General features: G+C 33.4%; 3 long non-coding RNA genes, 3 other non-coding genes and 1 pseudogene across 6 annotated transcripts; 5 read left to right on the plus strand and 2 right to left on the minus strand.

Annotated features, from left to right (window-relative positions):
- Positions 1–3038: 3038 nt before the first annotated feature.
- On the plus strand, positions 3039–3234 carry LOC141700474 (U2 spliceosomal RNA). Its single transcript, XR_012566363.1, has one exon. It is a non-coding gene; the product is annotated as a U2 spliceosomal RNA (small nuclear RNA).
- Positions 3235–12781: 9547 nt separating this feature from the next.
- LOC141700453 (uncharacterized) lies at positions 12782–14371 on the minus strand. Its single transcript, XR_012566347.1, has 3 exons — positions 14189–14371; positions 13007–13695; positions 12782–12906 (listed from the first exon to the last, which is right to left on the minus strand). It is a non-coding gene; the product is annotated as an uncharacterized LOC141700453 (long non-coding RNA).
- A 121-nt stretch (positions 14372–14492) lies between these two features.
- LOC141700450 (uncharacterized) lies at positions 14493–20943 on the minus strand. The gene is made up of 5 exons (XR_012566344.1): positions 20736–20943; positions 20297–20439; positions 19341–19421; positions 17633–17768; positions 14493–14533 (listed from the first exon to the last, which is right to left on the minus strand). It is a non-coding gene; the product is annotated as an uncharacterized LOC141700450 (long non-coding RNA).
- On the plus strand, positions 15633–15792 carry LOC141700455 (U1 spliceosomal RNA). The gene has a single exon (XR_012566349.1). It is a non-coding gene; the product is annotated as a U1 spliceosomal RNA (small nuclear RNA).
- LOC141700449 (uncharacterized) lies at positions 15650–17309 on the plus strand. Its single transcript, XR_012566343.1, has 2 exons — positions 15650–16077; positions 17057–17309. It is a non-coding gene; the product is annotated as an uncharacterized LOC141700449 (long non-coding RNA).
- LOC141700472 (U6 spliceosomal RNA) lies at positions 18236–18339 on the plus strand. The gene has a single exon (XR_012566361.1). It is a non-coding gene; the product is annotated as a U6 spliceosomal RNA (small nuclear RNA).
- Positions 19923–20043, plus strand: LOC141700465 (U5 spliceosomal RNA; annotated as a pseudogene).
- Positions 20944–22426: the final 1483 nt, after the last annotated feature.

Here is a 22426-nt window from a genome sequence, read left to right on the forward strand (position 1 = left end):
AAAAAAAAATCATTATTTTAAGCCATCGCCCTATGGCTCCTAGTCCTTGGACATGAATTGCTGAAGGTTCATATACTTCAAAACATTAAAATAATTAATATTTTTTCTAAAAAAAACATATATAAGACCATGTTCTTATAATCTACTAATCACCATTTAGATAGGTAAAACAGCATATGAAACATAGAACTATACACATATTTGCATAAAAAATGATACAAAATCTAAACAACTTATGTTAATATTATGTATAAGAAAAACGGATCGGAGAAAAGAGTTACATACCGGAAAAAGATGCCGGGAATTGCATTGATCAGTAGCTCCTCTTTCATCTTCTGCTTTGGTTTTTGTTTGAGTTAAGAATCCCAAAAAACCCTCAAGTCAATAGTAATATTTAAATATAATAAACTCCTACAAAACAAACACTGCCTTATGTGTGAGAGTGGGGACTCTGAAGTAGGTGTACGTGTACACACTCAGACATGCTTTGAGTATCTTGGAAATTGTGCACGACTTGCAACCATATGGCCCCCTCCGGCTTTCTATACAGGTTAAAAAATATAAATTTAAGCACGAAATATAAGAGTATATGCCAAAAATAATAAAACCAAAACCAATACTTCTTGCGACTGTGATCATAAATTAACCTCCCAGTAATATTAAGAGAACTACATATACTAGCTGAAAAGAGACCAAGAACTTAAATAAAGATACAAACTCATGAAGGGAAATTATATGCCCTAAAAAGCTCAGTACTAAATGTCATTAATCATATACATGATCCGAATGAGTAAGCATCAAGTCCAAATTCTCCCTCCATTAACTTTGTCCCGTCTTGCTACAATGATATAAATCTTATCATTTAATTCGGAAGAACTAAAGTCTCCGAAAGAAATTTGATGATCACTATTTACTTTTCATTCAAATTTAAGCAACATCTTGATAATGCTTTTGCATAAGTAGAACTGAGCTTATATTCTTATTATTATTCATATATCCTAAGTGATTCAGACTATCAGAGACGGGTCTGGTAGGAATGAAAAAAATTGTTAATAAGGGTCCACAACTTCACATGAAAGCAAAATTAATTTAACATGTGACCTTACTCAGTTCAAAATCATGGCAAAGAAGGTTTGGAAAATATGACATGGCAGCTTAGACCTGACTAAATTTTCTAATAGTGTGTGACAGAACATTGTGACTTTTTTTTTGATAATTAGGATAGTGCTATCTGCCAGAAGTTTTTTAGAAAAGGAACCAATCTTTTATCCAAACAAAGAGTCCATCAATAATGCGTAGTTAACAATATAAAGTAGAGCATGCCTGCTGCTTTGACGAAAGATATAACGATGCTAATCCACAGGGGGGAGGGAAGCATGATGAATGTTGAAGATTTATACCTCAGTACATATAAAGATGAGACAACGCCAAAAAATTGAGTGCCTCTTTTAGTAACATGATTGGCTTTGTTGCGGTTAACTCAATCCTAGAGAGAACTGCTCCATTATATAGCCCAGTGTCTTCCAACAATTTCCCGTATTGCGATGTGATGTCATGATTTAAAAGGCCTGCCCATGAGCCGACGGTCCTTTAGTTACTAAACTCTGTAATTGCATTAACTATTGGGATGAGTCAAAATTTCTGAAAAAAAAAATACTTACCTTTCTAGAGCTGAGACCTGAGACAAGTTGCAAAAGGAATCAAGGCTGGATGGCTCAAGCACATTATCGGTTTCTAAATGAAGTCTGCGACAGTAGTTTATCTTTATGCAAGTCAACTGCTTTGTATCTAGGATAGCTAAACTGGTGCAATTAATTATACAATGGAACAGGAAGATGAAAGCACTCCCTTTGTTTAACTTGAACAATTGTTAGAGGACAGCAGTTAGTAAATCAATAAGGCACCATTTTGTAGCCCAAATTGACAGATTTCTTAAGATTGCATAAAATATCCAATCCTACATAATACATTGGGTAGAGGAGAAAAACTGGGGAATTAGATAACTGATCACCACCTCTCTACTGATAATCATGGAAATAAGAGACCCTTTTCAAGCATATCCAAGCACTGCACATATCAAAGCAAGACATGTTACATTGTTAGTACCAGCTAGTGAAACTTTGTGGAAGCTTCGATTGACCTTTGGGAAGTAAATTACAGATTGTTTAAGTTAAAATGAGATAATTTGTTACACCACCAGAATTCCTGGAATTTCTTTGGAACTCAGCTTGCAAATATATAATTTAACAAAGATGGTCAAAACAGCAAAACAATTTGGAAGCATGTCTGGTCATTTCCCATGACTTCTATTAATTAATTCGGAGTTCGTATCGGAAAAGCTAAAGATAATTAGCATAAAATAATGCAGCAAAGAAATTTATTGCGTTCTTTCCCGGTCTACTTGGTACAACCTGGCAGAGCAAAGCCTTTTCTATTGAAGACCTGCCGAAGCTTGATTTTCAGACCACTCCGTTTTACATTTTATGACAGTCTCCTCGTTTTGCTTCCACGCTTTAAAACATCTACACAGGTTATCTGCACTCTAAACTATTTCTTCTTATATTTAAATAGCACTAAAAGAGCATATACTGCAAAGTGCAAGCGAGCACTTGATCTAATCCATGTTAGTGCAGTAACCCACGTCGAAACTATCTAATCCATGTTAGTGCAGTAACCCAACCTTACAGAACTCTTAAACTAGTTTAAAATTAAGATAATTATACATGATGTAATCACAAAAGTTGCAATTATTTTTTTAAAAAGAAATTAAAAAAAATAGAAGCGTAAAAGTATAACCATGTTCATCTAGGTAATCAACAAAGTTAGAAGAGCAGATTATGGACTGCAATTAATAGTTCGTGAATCAGTACTATGGACTTGAAAATAAATCAATAATGAAGATCTTAAAAGCCAGGACGTTTTAGTTCAAGAGGCAGACTGTGTTTTGCAACAAGGTTAATTTCATCCCTCATCGAAGTCGACAGAGAATATCTAATTTAAGTGTTGTATAAAAGCAGAGCTGGCCTATTGTTTAAAGCATACCTTTCTCGGCCTTTTGGCTAAGATCAAGTGTAGTATCTGTTCTTATCAGTTTAATATCTGATATGTGAGTCATTGGCTCACACGATATTAAATTAATTTTTTAAGGGGGAAGATCCTTCACAATAGCTTGCTATTGGGTTCTTCGCGAGTCGCCCAAGTGTTGCACTACTGCTTAGGCCTGGCTCACTCCACCAAAACATAGTTCAATGTTTACCCTTGAATTCATGTTCTAAGCTGTACAGTTGATAAAAATTCTGGTGCGGATCATAACTTCATGTTTATACCAAACAAACATAAAAACATATGATAAAATACCTGTGAAAGTTATCCGCAACTTAAGAACATATTTGTTGTTAGAAATTGTACTCCTGTCTGCTTTTCAACACTCCTGATGAATAAAAAAGATGCCATCACTCTTTATAATTATATCGCTCCTGCATCAATTCCGTCACGGATTCATATGAATGGTACGATGTTATGAAGGAATTGTATTAAATGACAAGCACAACATAAAGACAAGTTTCACCACAACAGCAAACAGGAAAAAGAATAAAATTCAGCAGGCAAACAAAAATACAGGAAATGGTTGGAGTTTGTATATATTTTTTAAAAATATTACATATAAATAGAAAAAATTAAAAATCACAATACATACATGAAATATTTGTTAAATTGTAAAAAAATAGCAAAGATACAACTAACGGGGAAAAAACATAATTTGAGATTTCCTTACCAATTGAATGGCGCCATTAGATGCACTAATTTTAATTTCTTTAATAAAAACTAATAAATACAATTAGAATACAAATCAATCTTAATTTAATACCTTTTTCTAGTTACATTAGGAGTCTAATACAGTTTAGTTACATTAGGAGTATAATTAAAGTAACAACTAATTTCAACTAGTCCTAAGCAATGGCTACTCTTCTCAGTTTAGTTATTATTGTTTCAATATATTCACATAGTTGTTAAGTCTACAGTTCAAGCTCTAAAATTTATGCAATACACCCACTAAAGGATATAAACCAAATCATAACTCAAGTTTCAACAGTGTCTGTACCAACGTAAAAGACCAGAGAATCTTACTTATTATGAGCACATTTAACATTTAACCTATGTTCTTTATGTATGTATGTACATAAATCAATGTTCTTTATGTACCAAAAAAGTAAACAATCTATCTTATAACCTAATTAATCACCATTTAAATAGTGAAATATGAAACATAGAACTAAAAACATACTCTAAACAGCTGAAATATGTGAGAAAATATATCGGATAATAGAGTTTACTTACCGGAAAGTGACGACACAATGTTGCATATGATGGACACTAACTCCTCATTTCATCTTCTTGCACAAGGAGAAAGTACCGGCATATTAGAGGCACTTAAGGCTCTGTCAGGATCCTTTTCTACAATGACAGTATACGCATTAGATCGAATTACGGCTTGTCACAAGCTAACAGATTACACAAAGAAAGGTAGCAGCGAATAAGTTCTCAAGCGAGCAATCAGTACATCCTGCACATAAATTTACCTTGCTACAAAAAACTCTAGAATCACCAATCCACATATCTCACATCTATCTTAATATTAATATTGCTAAACAAATTAACAACTATTTAGCCCACAAGCCCCTCCTAGAATTACCGGGTTCCGTATGCTTATTCAATTTTTTGGGAATTTGAAATAAATTCCACATTACAAGAACAAGGTAAACAACATTGCCAAAGACTCAAAATCACATATCTCACATCTATATTAATATTACTAAATAATTAAAAAATTAAAAAAAAAAAACTTCATGTACCAAAAGGCATCAATATCTTATAACCTAACCATCATTTAGATAGTGAAACAGCATATGAGATATAAACAACTTAAATATGTTAACATGTATGACAAAACTGATAGCGTGTTTGTGTTGGTGCAGTGGCTTCCCCGAGGGAGGCCAAGAGTTCGAATCTCGGGATGCGCGAGTGTCGTAACTATAAAAAAATAAAAGAAAACTGATAGGAGAAAAAATGTAACTAACCGGAAAGTGACGCCGGAAGTTTCATCGATCGAATAGACCGACACTCGCTCCTCTTTCATCTTCTCATTTGGTTGTTTTTGTTGGAGTTTTGAGAATCCCAAAAAACCCTCTTCAATAATAGAGCAGGTACTATTATAAGTACTTCAACTAAACAAACAGTAAAGTAGGTGTACTTGTAATATTTTTGTACAAAACAAACACGGCCTTATGTGTTAAGAGGGGGGACTGTGAAGCAGGTGTACGTGTACACACTCGGTTTCAAACATGCTTTTAACATGCTCTTGTGTTTCATTTTCAATGCACATTTCCGATGAGTAGAAGCACTAAAATAAAATACCCGAAAATGGGCCCGGCCTGCGAACCTTAAATGAACCTCCTTTTTTCTCGAAAATTCGACCAGGCCCGAAACCCGAAAAACTCGGATAAAAATCCGGATTTATAAAAGTCCGGATCGAAAAAAAACTCGGATAAAAACCCGGTTCGGCCCGGATAAAAGCCCCGGCTTTTTGAAAAGTCCGATTAAAAAAACAATTTTTTATATAAAATTTGAAAATATACAATACTTTTTATGATTTTTCACTTACCAGAACAAATAGTATTCAAAGAAGTGTCATTCTGTCCTCCAGGCACCAATACCCTCATGTGTTATCCTCCACATACCACAACATATGCAATCTCCTCTCCGACCTTTAAGATAATATCTCCTTCGTCTACCAAAGTATCCACACACTTTCCAAGACCTTACTAGTCAGATACTTCTTTGCAATTAGGTCGATTAAAGTCACATAATCCTCCATGCAGTCATTAAAAGAGAATATACGGTGTTTGAGGAATCTTTTAATTCAGAAAGTCAAAAAGCTATGTAAATGGATATATATGCATTTTAAATATACATAACCATATAACACAAACAATGTCCTATGTATTTTATTAAAAATGCTGGAGAAGCCCAAGTAGTGTTTTAAGTATTTGTCAAAAATTGGTGATGATTTGTTATAATAAAATTTAATTAAAGGGATAAACAGCTTTCACCATAGTAAAGATTTTTTTATTTAATATTTTTCAGACAAAAGTCTTATTTAATATTCATTCAAAAAAATTGAATACATTTGTTTTTCTATTTGATTTATATAATTAATAACATGCAAGTTTTCGGAGTGGAGTGGTTAGCCATAATATAGAAGAAGCACATCGAGAACTAAAATAATGGTAAAAGAGGACATGAGAGAATTGTTACTAATATATTTACATATCCTCTTAGTTTTATGTTATACAATATTATGTTTTCTAACTTGTAAGATATAGGAGACATCCAAAATGACCTTAAAACAATATCTTGCAACTCTACTTGAAACTCTAAATTATCATTTGATGGCTCTTATTCTGGAACTTATGTACTAGCTAGAAATGGTGATGTATATTTCAACTGACGGTCTACTACTATTTAGAAATTGCACATGAGAATTTTTTCAAGAGGAATTTCAGAGGTCATGGGATAATCCATACATTCCGATCCATCTTTAGTTTTGAGCATACATACTTCTTTGAGACATGGATGTATGCTTTGCCTCCTCAAAAGTTGGAAAGGTTTTTGCATCAAAATATTCATCTATAGCAGCTCTCAAATCACATGCATCATGATACTTTCCGATTACGAAATCTTTGCTTGCCAAAAAATTGCTTAGATCTCCCTTTTCTCTGAACACACCTCTCAAGGTGCCCTCCGTTATTTAACACCTCTTCTCGATGCACAATAACACTTTCATTATGTCCCCTGGGCTCCATAACACTTCTATTATGTCCTACATACACCAATACCCTGCCATGCTCTCCTTCACCTACCGTAACATCTCCAATCTCCTCTTCGGCCCTTTAGATAGTTTCTCCTTCACCTACCAAAGTATCCCCTACAATACCCAAAACCTTATTACTCATACACTTCTTTGTAATTATACCGGTTAAAGTCACTAATCCTTAATCCAGTCATCAAAAGAGAATCTACAGTGTCCGAGAAACCTTTTAATTCAGAAAGTCAAGAAGTTAGGTAAATGTATATATACATTTAAAATATACATAACCAAATAACACAAATAATGAACTATATAGTTTATTAAAAATGTTAAAGTATTAAAAATGTTAGAGATGCCAAAATAATATTTTAAGTATTTTTCAAAAATCAATATTGAAGTAAAATTTAATGAAAGGGATAAGTAGCTTTCATCCTAGTAAAGATTGTCTTATTTAATATTTTTATGACATAATTCTTATTTAAATTTTAATTGAGAATACATTTGTGTATTTATTTTCCTATTTGGTTTATATAATTAATAGCATGCAAGGTTCCGGGGTGTAGTGGTTAGTCAACACATAGAGACCAACATAATGGTAGAAGAGGACATGGGAGAATTGGTACTAATATATTTACATATCCTCCCAGTTTTCTGTTATACAATATTATGTTTTATCACTTGAAAGACATGGGAGATATACCCAGAATGACCTAAAATAATGTCTTGCAGCTGTACTTGCATTCAACTATCATTTGATGACTCTTATTCGCGAACTCATATACTAGCTAGAAACTGTGATCTATATTGCAACTGACAGTCTACTACTATTTAGAAATTACGTATGAGAAATTTTTCAGGAGGAATTTCAGAGGCCATAGAATGATCAATAGAGTATGAGCCATCTAGTTTTGAGCAGGTATACTTTTTTGAGATAGGGATGTATGTTTTGCTCCTTAAAAGTTGGAAATGTTTCTGTTTCAAAATATTCATCTATAGTAGCTTTCAAATCACATGCATCATGTTACTTTCCGGTTACGATATCTTTGATTGCCAAAAAACTGCCTAGATCTCCCTTTCTCTGAACACACATCTCAAGGTGCCCTCCCATATTTAACACTTTTTTTCCAAGCACAATAACACTTTCATTATGTCCTCTAGGCACCATAACACTTCCATCATATCCTCCATGCATCAATACCCTCCCGTGCTCTCCTCCACCTACCATAACATCTCTAATCTCCTTTCCAGCCCTTAAGACATTATCTTTTTCACCCACCAAAGTATACCCACACTTCCCAAGACCTTTTTAGTCAGATACTTATTTGAAATTAGGCCGGTTAAAGTCAAATAATCCTCGATGCAGTCATCAAAAGAGAATCTACGGTGTTCGAGGAACCTTTTAATGTAGAAAGTCAAGAAGCTAGGTAAAAGCATATATGTGCATTTCAAATATACAAAACCAAATAACACAAACAACGACCAATACATTTTATTAGAAATGTTAGAGTATTAAAAATGTTAAAGATACCAAAATAGTAATTTAAGTATTTGTCAAAAATCAGTGTTGATTCGTTATAATAAAATTTAGTGAACGGGATAAGTAGCTTTCACCATATTAAAGATTGTCTTATTTAATATTTTTTTTGACAGAAGTCTTATTTAATATTCATTCATAAAATATTGAAAGCATTTGTTTTCCAATTTGGTTTATATAATCAATAACATGAAGATTCTGGAGTGGAGTGGTTAGTCAACATATAGAAGAATCACATTTATTGTGCAAAACGTGCCTTAACAAAACAAGACCAGGTCACTTCGACAATCCTAAGATTCAATTGAATTGTAATTTTATGTAATTTGTAATGGTATTTCTCGAGTCTGTAAAAATGTTTGAATAAACTAGATTGGAGTATTTTTGTAGTAAACAACCAACAAGTTAGGAATAAATCTTCGGAAGAAGATCAAGCCTGATTATGCCTCATAATGAAGAAAAACTGTTTGGTGAAAAATAAAGTTGTAGATTGAAAAATATTTTAAGTCAAATGTCAAGAAGTCACAGATCAAGAAACGTCAAGAAACATATCGGGAAGTCAATTTGGATTGTAGAGAAGTCTCTTTACTTGTAGAGAAATCTATTTACTTGTAGAGAAGTTAATTTGACCTATACAGAAATGGAGATGTCGACAAGTCAATTTGGCATGTAGAGAAATGGAGATATCGACAAGTCAAAACACATGTAGAGGAGTGGAGATATCGACAAGTGGAGATACCGACAAGTCCAAACACGTGTAGAGTAGTGGAGATGCCGACAAATCATCTACACATGTAGAGAAGTGGAGATATCGACAAGGAATTCTACATCTCGATACAGATATCTCCATACACTTTGAAGATCTCGATAACAACTTCAATTACAGAATGCATCTATCACTGCAAATTTCTATTTGGTCTGTTGAGTTCCATAGCCTAAACACAAATTTGATTTTCTTGAAAGTAATTTCTAAAATTTTAAAAAAAACAAGAAATACACATTCACCCCCCTATGTGTGCATTTCATACATAACACACAGATAGACCAATGTAATGGCGGGAGGGGACATGAGAGAATCGGTATTAATATATTTACATATCCTCTCAGTTTTCTGTTATACAACATTTTTTTCTAACTTATAAAAAATATTACATTGATTATTGAATAATAAATAATATAATTTTATGATATTATATTTGTGAATAATGAGAGAGCGACATGTTTAACGAGAGAACAATTTTTTAAACTTTCCAACTTATTATATTTATTTATTATTCATAATTTCAGAATGACAAAAATCAGATAAGAAATGCAAAAAAAAAAACTGTGAAGCGCGGCTTAGTAAACTACTCCCTCCATCCCAATAGATTGTTAATATTTGAAATAGAGAGTTCGACACACATATTAATGCTCTTATCTAATATAATTCTATAACTTATTTTGATTTTTTTTAAAATAAAAAATTAAACATTTAACATTTTTTAGAAGAAAAAGATTTTAAAATAATTTATGTAATAATAGTAGATTAGAGCCTTAAAATTTGTGTCGAAGATCCTAATCTTTTTTCAAATAAAAAATAAATTAAAAGTGAGTTTTTGACGGAACTTGAATATAAATACCAAAAATGGAAAATCAAGGAAGTAGATCCATATTTGGGCAACATAATATATTTAACAAATCGAACAATATAAGTTCTACAAATATATAGGCTAGCCATCAAATAGAAGCTAATATTAGAATAAAATTATAAATCAATGATCACTTATTAATTGATATAGTTATAATTAGTGATTATAAAATAGAGAGAATTGCAAAATGCACCCCTTAATTTTGGCCAAAATTCAAAGTTGTATAACTGCTTTGAACAATTGCAGATTGCATCCCATTTCTTTCAAACCCGTTACAAGTTGCACCCCTTTTGTAATTTCCATCAAATATTAGTTATAATTAGTGATTATAAAATAGAGAGAATTGCAAAATGCACCCCTTAATTTTGGCCAAAATTCAAAGTTGTATAACTGCTTTGAACAATTGCAGATTGCATCCCATTTCTTTCAAACCCGATACAAGTTGCACCCCTTTTGTAATTTCCATCAAATATGACCGTTAACGTGAAATGTTTGAATGGTAAAGTTGGTGTATTAGTATTTGAATGGTAATTGCAGTTTGCAACCCCTAACTTTCAGCTCGCATGCAAAATGCACCACTTTGTCAGTTACAACTAAAATAATGAGGGTAAAATATGAATTTTAATATAAATTTTAAATAAATTTTGTAGTCATAATTCGAAAAAGCTAAAAATATTTATAATAATGAATTCTTCCCCTACATTAAAAAAAATAATAACGTCACATTATTTAAAAATAATCGATGCAATTGATTTAATATTAAAATTTAATACACATGTAATTTAAATTAATTTTAGTGAATTATAAATTTTTGGAATTAACACCATGTAATAAAAACTAAATTTGAAACTATGACTCAAAAATTGAAAAATATAAAATATATGTAAAATTCATTTTAACACAATTTAGAACATATAAATATTTGTTAATTAATTTTTTAAGCTGAAATTCATATTTTTCCCCTGCCCAATAAAGGAAACTAGGCAAAAGAGGTGCTTTTTGTACCGAGTTTCAAAGAGAAGGATGCAAATTCTGAAAATAGGTGTATAATATTGATTTTGGACCAAAATTAAAGGATACAAAATGCAATTCTCTAAAAGATATAAGTATGTTTTAATTATGAAAGTACTAAATTACCCCATTGACTAACGTTAACGGTCATATTTGATGGAAAATTTGCAACGTGAAACGAGTTTTAAAATAATGGGATGCAATTTGCAATTGTTCAAAACAGATATATAATTTTGAATTTCGGCCAAAGTTAAGGGGTAAATTCTGTAATTTTCTCTATAAAATAATACACTTATTATTGTTAATAAATACAAATGTAAAATATATATTGTTAAGCTGATCACAAGGTGCATCTGTGTGTGTGTGAGAGTGAGTGTCTCAATAAATTGAAGTGTCTTTAGCCATAAAAGATTGTATGAACATCTCAGATTACGGAGTCAAAATCAATATGTGAAACTGATATCCTCTAATATGTTCTTTATATGTTGTAGGTTAAGGCTGAGCATTTGGCAGCTAAGGTTATTGTTATATGTTTTACGCCCATTCTTCTTGATATACATACTTGGCGTTACTATGTACCCCTGCTGGAGAATCTGTACAATGATTTATATCCTCACAATGGTTTCGAGGTCGCTTTTGTCGCTGTTAAAAATGATGCTGATCAGGATCATGTTCGTTATAGAGACTGTTGCAAACATCTTGAAGAAAAGGTTTCCCTGAAATATCTGCTGATAATCCAACTGTTTTGATTGTTGATTCGACAGGCATGGTTTTGCAGCAATGTCATGATGCTTATTATATTCTTGAACTTTATGGAACCTTGGGGTATCCTTTCAGTGATGAAAGGATACAATTTTTGCAATCAGAAGATGATGCAATTGCAATGCAGCCGTCTTTGCAGTCTCTTCTGGCCTCTCCTCAACGTGATTATGTGATATCAAACAAAGGAGACAAGGAAATTTTATTTACTAAATAGAGAACATGATTTCGAAATCCTAGTCCCTGATTCATTGTGTTAAATGTTATTATGCATGTACATGTTGAATGAAGTTATGCAATCTCTCTAACAGCACTCCTACTACTGGCAGGTACCTATTCACACTCTTGAAGACAAGGTGGTAGCCATATATTTTTATGAAGAAGATGGGTCTGAGGTAAGTTGTATGAACATCATTGGTGCATGTTATATATATGATTTAAAACAGAGAAGCCAAATGTAAAGTTACAAAGTATACGATTCAACGACTACTTTACGTGCTTAAATTAATTCCTGAATCTAACTTGTAGGTTCCTGTCTCTCAACTTGCTGGTAAAAATGTGCTTGTGTTTTTCGATTCTTATGGTTTAGACACCGAAAGGATAGAGTTTCTCAAGATATTAAAAGGAAGGTACTCAAAGGGGCACTCAAGATGAATTTGAGGTGATCCATATACCAAAGGGGGGGAAGAAAACTGATCATCACCTCTAATAATTCAATTCTTGCACTTGGTTGTATTGCAAGACTAGAGCGTAATTAACAGCGCTCTGTGGTCTTCTCATATTTCTGAACAATCTGAGTCCTCTCATTGATTTGTTTGGCCGACTCGGCCTGACTCATCTTCTTCTCGATCCTCGTCTTCTGAATTGACTGTCTCACTTCCGTCGCCACTCTCTCCAGCGCCACTGGTTCTGCTGCCGCGCCCAGCTTCCTCGCATCCACGATCGGAGCTGTGGTTGTCTTCTTGTTCTGACCGGCAGTATGATTCTTCACTGCACCATGGAGAGAAGTAGAGGATCATTCTCAGCCGGGTTTCCTGGCTGGGGTGGTCTTGCAGTTGTCTGACAGATCTTAACCTTTTTTTCCTTGCTGTTGCTCAGAAATTTTCAACCTGCCAAGTTTTTTTCCTTTTTCACAATTTATGGTCTGCTACACATATGATCAGAAGAACTACTGGGATAAGTCAAAATTTTTGAAGAAAAAATGCTTACCTTTATAGAGCTCAGACCTCAGACAAGTTGCAAAAGGAATCAAGGCTGATTGGCTCAAGCACATTATCTCGAAGAAGTTGTTCTGATGTCTCCGCAAAGTGTTTGCAGGTATCAAAGAATGATTTTTAACTGTTATTGGTTTATTAATGAAGTATGCGATAATAACTTTACTGTTATCGGTTTCTTAATGAAGCATGCGACGGTAATTTATATTTATGCAAGTCAACTGCTTTGTATCTAGGATAGCTAAACTGCTTTGTAAATGAGGTAAGTTGTATCAACATCATTGGCGCATGTTTTATATATGATTCAAAACAAAGAATCCAAACGTAAGTCACAAAGTACATGATTCTACGACTACTTTATGTTCTTAACTTAAACCTTGAATCTAACTTGTAGGTTCCTGTCTCTCGACTTGCAGTTATATGTTGAGACTATCTTCAGAGTCAGATGAATCAGATGCAGGGGAGGTTGATCCACCTGAGAGGAAGAAAAAAAAAATCAAGAAAGGAGATATGATAAATTTGCATGACCTTCTTTGGTACCAAAGACATGGATTATCTCGCAAGATATCAGGACAATCAACATGCACGTTCTTAGTTAGACGATGAGTTGTTCAATTGAAAGTCCTGTTATGTGCTATGCCAACGCGAATCTATTCATCAGACAATATGAATGCTCCTGTAACTCTGCAAGTTTACAGAGTTACATTATGTTAATTTTTTTGACAAAAATGACTACCTTATAAATGAGTATATGTTCTAAGAAAGATATTAAACATTCAACGGAAGTTTCTGAACATGATAAAAAGAATTATAAGAGATTGAAATAACTATATGCCAAGTAACAACAGCCCTGCAACAGATTGACAAGTACATTGTATCTTTAAATCCCCTTGTCACCATACCAATATAAGGAATGGCTCCTCTAACAATAAAAGTTGACCAGATTTTTAACTCGGCCCCAACATGGTTCATGTATGAGAGTTCTAACATGACTTATCGTCTACATATTGGATAATTCAAGAACTGCTATTAATTAATGACCGTTTAACAAATGTATATTGCTCATTTATCAGTCATTTGAAGAATAATTGCTTCATTTTCTTCACTACATCTAGCACTCATTAAAGGTTTCATCATCCCAAAACTAAATGAGGCATAATACAACTGTCAGAATTACCTCAGGACTGAGGCCACAGGTTCCCGTCTCTGCGATAAAGAATAATTGCTATAAATGGATTACGTTTCTAAGCATATTCTACAGCATCTCCTCTGCCCCGTATGTCCCATTCCTTCCAAGGAGCCACAACGCTAAGTCAGGATTTAGAGCAAAGAAAATGAGCTCAAACCGCACCTAAATACGACAAATATAGAATAGTTTATTGGAGAACTAATGGACTGCATTACAACATTTAAAATCACTAGAACATTTAACCAAGATGGTCAAAACAGCAAGCACAATTCGAAGCATGCCTGATCATTTCTCCATGTGCATTGAACCTCTCGGGGAGACATCAACCATAGCCTGTCGGCACAAAAACAAACAAGCTGCATACGTTACTAAACTACAGTGTAATGCATTTCATCTTTTTATAAAATAGATGTTATAGGTTTCCTGGCCCCAATTTCTTTATAATAGCCGAGTAAATTAGCTATTGACTATTGTTGCGCGGTACTTGAGAAGTCGCCAACATCACATATCAAAGAGCTGACCGGATTCCTTCTAATTAAGCACATCCATGTGATGAGCACATAGCAAACTATTCTTTCGACTTTTACTAAACTCTTTTTATATTTAAATAGCACCAAAAGACAATATACTGCGAAGGGCAAGTGTTCGTATGGTAACCCACATCAAAAATATTTTGAAACATTGTCTAGCACACCTCTAAATAAAGCAAACTATTCCTTCGCTTTTTACTAAAGAATACCCTGTGCTCGTCACTTATAGTATGCCTATTTTTGAAGGGGCCTTTCTTTTCGTTGCCTTCCTACAATCTAAGATCAGAATTATAAAAACTGCATTAGATAATGAGTAGTTCATTATAAATTTGCCCCAGGCTTGTAGAAATTGTAAGAAAGAATTGAAGGTGTTTGTAGCCAGTAAAATATCAAATGGGTCACCCTTGTTAATATTAATTACTACCTCTTGTTTGACTTTTGATGGTCAAATTGAATGAATTTTGACCGTAAATAAAAACTTATTTTTTTATTATTTTGAAAAACTGAAAAATACATATTAAAGTACATTAAATATACTTTCAAATGATATAATTTTTATAAATACTTTCGATAATCCACTATGTGAAACTTTCAGTCAAAGTTGGGTCAATTTGACCGTAAAAAGTCAAACAAGACAGATAAATTGGGACGGAGGGAGTATTTTTTTAAAATATTTTACGAGAACACATTTTTTTAGAATTTTACCGAGTATTACTCATTTGTAACTACATTTTTTTGTGACATTCATAACTAGAGGAGAAACGGATCTCACTAGGATTATTGTAAAGACCTTAATAGCTTTTGTGTTCTTAGTAGTGATCACTACATTCCCACATCGATAACATACTAAAGCAAACACTACCACCTGGATATAAGTATGGACATACTTCCAACCTTGTAACATACTTACCTGGATGGGGTCAATGAGCGATCAGGAAGGCTTATGGCCTAGATTAGTGACCTCCATTGCACTTAGGAGGGGTGCTCGTCTAAGATCTACCCAAGTGGTGGAGTCTACATCATAATTTGTGTTAGGGGTGGCTTGCGTTCGCGCAGCCCCTGCCAATATAGTTTTAAAGTTTGTGTTGTGTTAAATGTTATCCTGGTTTTGTCCCTTACTCTCTTTAAATTTGTCTTCATACTCCTTCCTTCTATTCATTTATCTATAATGCCTGATTAGAATGCATGAAATAAATGAATACAAGGTTTCGTCAAATTATGTATTCAAAAAAAAGTGGACGAGGTCATTGGATGGATTATTGTTCAAACCCAGGAAAGGGAAAACTGTTCATAAGCAGCCTGAAGGTTGTAAGCAATGTGGCAGACGTTGTCTCCCTCGAACCACAGGTAAAGCAACACAACTCTTAACTTAAATATATTTTTTTAGCAGTCTTCCTCTAGGAGGGACGGATGAAACATATTTTAAATCAAACCAAAGTAACGTCAATTAAGGAGGTGAGCAAAACCAGGTCTGCACATTCAAGTGGTGACAAAAATTTCTAAGCAGTTCATGTAGAGAGAGTAGAAAAGATTCTTTATCTAAACATCTCACCCTTTAAAGAGAGGAGTTCATGTGGTTCAATATTCTGCACTCTGCAGTCTTAACTTTTTACCGTTGAAAAAGAGATTAAAAAAACGTAATATGCAAACATCTCATAATTCATGCGGACAGACTTAAATATCCTACGCATTTGGAGCTCATCCATCACCATTGAATATGAACTAACTTCGCATCACATGTTTAGGATATCTTAGCATTTTGTGAAGATTGTGAAGATCAAGTGTACCTCATTTTCAATTCTATCGTTTTCTAAAATTACTCTATTAATAATTTACGATAACAGTGAACTACTTAAAAACGAATGTATTCTAAGTTATTTCAAAGGTAAGAAACACAAGAAGACCCACATCGTTTCAAGAAAAGCATAAATGGTTCATTATATTAAAGGAGATTCAGCACCTACAACATCTGGGCCTTGTAGCGGGGGCCTGTAACTCATGTGAGAGATTTGAGATGGTTGAAGATTGGCATGGTTCAGAAGGTCGGTCTCTGCTGAGTAATTCACAAGCATGCCCATTTCAAGTATGGAGTTGTACCATGGGTCTTGGGCGAAGGCCTGGACCTCATGGTCACTAAAGGGGAAGGCACTGCGCTAGGCAGGTTCCACTGAGCAGCGATAACTTCCCTCTCCTGTCGGTGGAAGGATAACATGCATGTTCTTGGCAAGTCCATTAGCACCTGATGAGCCACTCAACCCAACAACCATCTTTTGTTATTTTTTTTAAAATGCTGGTTGCTGGTGAGCATGTGTTGTCATTTTTTCAGCCTGATGTGCATCATCATTGTTATGTTTCTTTCCCTGCCTTTTCACTGGATTTAGCAACGTACTCAACTTAAGCTCACAGTTGATGTGGTCTAAAAAGGTTGGAGCTTATGTTGGTTGTCTCTCATGAATGCACCAGAAAGGGAATTAAACAGGCACTTCAAAATTGTGCCATCTGTTTTGGCGATCTCAAACTATTGACGGGGAATGAGCCGCACACTTCTATGTTGTGTGATCTCAGTTTCTTGCTTTAAATCCTGAACTCAGTGTTGTGCATACAAGGCAAGATGCCTAAGTTATTTATTAGCAATACATTAGTCCCTCCAAACTGATAATAATCTAAATTTCCTCCTCATAACCCCCAAAATATTAACTTCTCATCATATTCTACAAGTAAACTGGACATAAAAAAAAGTTTAAGAAAAGGCTTCTAGCATGAATACAATATCTAAGAAACTAGCTAATTTTTAGTCTTCCCAATAAGGAAAACGAAAGAGCAAGAAACAAGAAATAGGCCACAAGAAATGAGAATCATAAAAAAGGTTGCATAATACCAACATTTATTTTTTATGGGATACCTGAGAATGTTTCAGCTTCAGCTTGCAGTGAATGTCCTGCAACACAAGTGCAGACTAACTTCAGGCAGTACGATATAGAGACCATTTGATTCTAGAAATTGCACTTCTGTCCTTGGTTTACTACAGCTTTTCAACACTATAAAGGAAAAAAAATGATGCCGTCACTTTTGATAATTTTATCCCTACTGAATCAATTGCAGTAACCTAATAAATGCTCCTTTTACGTCAACCAGTCACTGATCTATATGAATTGTACGATGTCATGAATAAATTGTACTAAAAGACGAGCACAACAAAACGAAAAGTTTAAGCACAACATCAAACAAGAAAAAATTATAAGCAGGAAACGGAAATTAACCAGTGACTAGCTTAGAATTTAAAGAACAGTCTGCTAAAACTTTAAGCCATAACAATCCCATATGAACGCAATGTTCGCGCAGCTTTGTTATCCATAACACCTAATGCATCAAGCATTGCATGAGCACAATTATAGATTCAAAGCCTTCATGTTGGCATACACTTGATTTCTTTTAAAAACCTCCCACATTGGCCAAGAATAGTGTTAACTTATTCTTTATATAATGACAGTTTAATTATACACATTTTCCGTTCGGTGACATCCGATAAAATTGGAACGATACAGAGAAGATTAGCATGGCCCCTGCGCAAGGATGACACGCACAAATCGAGAAATGGTCCAAATTTTTTTGCCAATCAAACTAGGAAATGGACCATAGTTTTGTTACAAAACTCTTTCCGTTCAAAATCTAGCCATGAAATCAGGGCTGGAGGAAACCTACTACGAGTCCAAGATCCCCGAATATATTTTTTAAAATTATTACATAAAATTAGAAAAAAATTACAATCACAATACATAGGAAAAATATCGGTTAACTGTAAAATATTAGCTAAGATACAACCAACCAGAAAAAAAACGTACTTCAAGATTTCCTTACTGATTGAATGGCCATTAGAGTCCACTATTTTTAATTTATTCAATAAAACTGATGAATACAAATAAAATACAATCACTCTTAATATAATACCTATTACTACTTTACTAGTTATAACTTATATTAATAGTAACAACTAATTTTAACTACTTCTGACCAATGGCCTATACTTATAAAGTTACTACGCACCTGCATGCACTCACACATCCTCCTAACTTCTATAGAGTAATTATGTATGCACTCGCCCATTCTTAACCGCACAATATGCCAGTTACTAGTTTAGTCCTTTATTTTTGACATATCGACTAAATGGTGCAGAATTAGAATTTTAATTCTCAAATTCAAGATATTAAATGGACCATATCTATAAGTGAAATCTAGAAACATGCACTAAGCCTTTTATATCATGACCTCTTGAACCTAGCCACGAAGTCACCTTCTTTTAAATGTACGACCGACAATTAAGAGATCAAAAGGTTTCTAGTTGCACAAATTGAGGTTTCCTTCCTGGATTCTTAAGCCGGCTCGGATACGATATGCTTGTGAATTTAAGTTTCGAGATAAATCAAAAGTAAAATGCCTATCTAATTAAGCTGCTATTGGATCCAATGAGATAAATCTTTAGCAATCAACACGATCCTTGTTTTCGTTATCAACTCCAACAAGTTGAACACTGATGGAGGTTAAATAGTATCTTAAGAAGTGTCACTGTACACAACAAAACTTTTTCAATTTAGCTAACTTTGCGCCCTTACCAGATTCATGCCCACTTATGTTTTTCACCGTTAATAGCGTTCTTTAAACTTTTGTACACGTAACAAATTGCTTCCTTGCTGCTGCATTGAATCAAATATACATTATTAATCATTTTTATTCAAATCAATTATGTAAAGCAGAGTTTTGCTTAACAGGTTATAGGCTGCAATATGAACAGGTACTTGCACAAGGAAAAAGTACGGGCAGATTAGAGGCACTTAAGGCTCTGTCACGATCCTTTACTACAGTGACAGTATACGCATTAGGTTGAACTACAGCTTGTCACAAGCTAACAGATTACACAAAGAAAGCTAGCAGCGAATAATTCTCAAGCGTACAATCAGTACATCCTGCACATAATTTCACCTTGCTACAAAAAACTCTAGAATCGCCAATCCACATAACCCACGTCTATATACAGAATTATACAAGCCCCTCTTAGAATTACCAAGTTCCATATGGTTATTCATTTTTTTGGGAATTCAAAAGAAATTCCACATTGCATGAATAAGGTAAACAACATTATCAACATCACATATCAAAGAGCTGTCCGGATTTCTACTAATTGAACGCAACCATGTGACCATGTGATGAGCACAAAGCAAACTATTGTTTCACCTTTTACTTAAAAATAACGTGTGCTTGTCACTTACAGTGGAATATTAATATCCTATCTTCAAGGGGGTTTCTGTATGGATCTCCGAGCAATTCAAGCTACAAGACTAATGCAATCCACCGACTAAAAGGGTTTACCAAACTCTGAAGTGTTTTAACAAACTCGTCCATCTGTGTCGTAATTATTTCAATATATTCACATAGTTGTTAAGTCTACAATTCAAGGTCTAAAATTTATGCAATACACCCACTTAAGGGATAACTAAATCCTAACTCACGTGTTCAACAGTGAGAACATAACTATTAAGGCAAGGGACATGATTGCATAAAAACATATTACCATTACATACTTCATCATTATAACTTCTGATTTGAAGGGACGTACGAAACAACCCCGAATGTCTGAACCAGCCAAATGTTGATTCCCGTCTCAACTCCAAAAGTTAAATGGCTGATGGAGCATTTCCTTATGAGAAGTGATGCCTACATATTAAGAATGAAATTTGAACAAGAGGTCAATTAATGTATAGAATCAGCTTTTAATTTTGTTCGAATAAAACATAAACAAAACATATAAAAGAAAATATAAAAAATGGAACGGAATTACATCAAATGATTTCCACCTTGAATTTTGGACTAAAAAGGTCCACAAAAGAAAGTAGATTTGCAATTGAACCGAGTGCATTTATTTTCTTACACGGAGATGTTAATTTTTTTGTCCTCTGTAACTTTAAAAAACAGAATGCAGATAGTACTTGTACTGATTTATTTTTCCATACCTGCTTTTAGATGTTATACAAGTTAACTTCTCGTAGGTAAATTTTTGGAATGCACAATATTTATCCATCCTTCCTTTCTATTTACTTGCCTCAAGCATAACTCTAGAAACGATGAAGACCGGAAGAATATATTGTTGACAATTGCAGTGACAGCCACTTGGTCAAAAACTTTGAGTAGAAAGATGAATTCCTTGATATTAGTAGAAATCCCTGAGTCATTCAAAATAGAACATGAGATCAAAAGAATATGTTAATGCAGTCATACTATGTAGAGCTGGCAATTTGGTATACAACATGATAAAACGACACGAGAACGACACGATATAAATGGATATGTGTTCAGCTTTTTGGTACACGAACACGAAAGTACACGACACAAAAGAACACGAAATCTAAACGGGTACGGATATGTGTTTACCCTTAGATACACGACACGACACGAAAGTACACGAAATAATAAATTTTTTAATAATTTTTTTAATATTTGTATATTCATTTATATAAATATACATATTACTATAATATTATATGTATATATACATAAAATTCATGTATATTTATAAAGTTATATCCAAAAATATACAATTATATGTAAATATATATATTTGTAATATATATATAAATATTTATATGTAAAATTATATCAAACTATATAATATTTTATATATTTATTAAATTATTTATTTATTTATTTTTATACACGAAACGATGAGTTACGGATATGTGTTTACCCTTAAGTACACGAATGCTAAACGGGTCGGATATGTGTTTGTTCTTCACTACACAAAACACGAAAGTACACGATACGAAAAGTATACGAACGACATAAATTGCCAGCAAATAATGGGACCAAATTGTTGGAAGATGCAAATGTTCATAGTGATTAGCAGAACTCAGAATTAAGTTCACCAGTTCTTCTCCGGTTCTAATAATCAATAAATTTAAAAAAAAAACATGTATAAGACTGCCTCGTCAGTATCAAGTATAATAAACTCTTACAAAACAAACACTGCCTTATGCGTGAGAAGAGGACTCTGTCTGAACTCTGAAGTAGGTGTACGTGTACTACACACACTCAAACATGCTTTGAGTGTCTTGGAAACCGTGATGCAAACTTGAATTTGTACACCAATTGGTATTGCTCGTATGCCCACTAATTATGTAACATCGTATCAGAGTTCGGACCGATAAATGACTCAGATTCGAGTCCTTGTTATACTAATATTCTCATCTATATTATATTATAATAGACGAAATATTAAAAATTTGGTAGTCGGTTGGTCGGTACTTGCTGAAATTACTTAATTACTCTTACTTAATTATTTAAATTATAATTATTGGGTCGAACAATTCTAATTATAATTGATCTTGTAGACAACTTCATCTATTACTTTACCAATTTCAATTCTATTTTATATCAAACTCTATATCATTATAATTTATATTAAATTCAACTTATTCTACCAATTCATATTGTAATTCATATCGACTTCTATATTATTCTAATTTGTTACTTCAGGCTAAATTAAATTTAAGCAAACTAAATATAATTATTAAGATTTAGTTGATATATCATGTGAATCAGGTTAAGATAAAATAATAATATTAGCAATCCTCCAAAAAAAATTATATAATGAACTTGGATAAATTAATTAATATATTTTATTTATCTAGGATAAAAAAATACATTA

This window comes from Apium graveolens, unplaced genomic scaffold (assembly GCF_009905375.1).
Source record: "Apium graveolens cultivar Ventura unplaced genomic scaffold, ASM990537v1 ctg24, whole genome shotgun sequence".
Lineage (NCBI taxonomy): Eukaryota > Viridiplantae > Streptophyta > Magnoliopsida > Apiales > Apiaceae > Apium > Apium graveolens.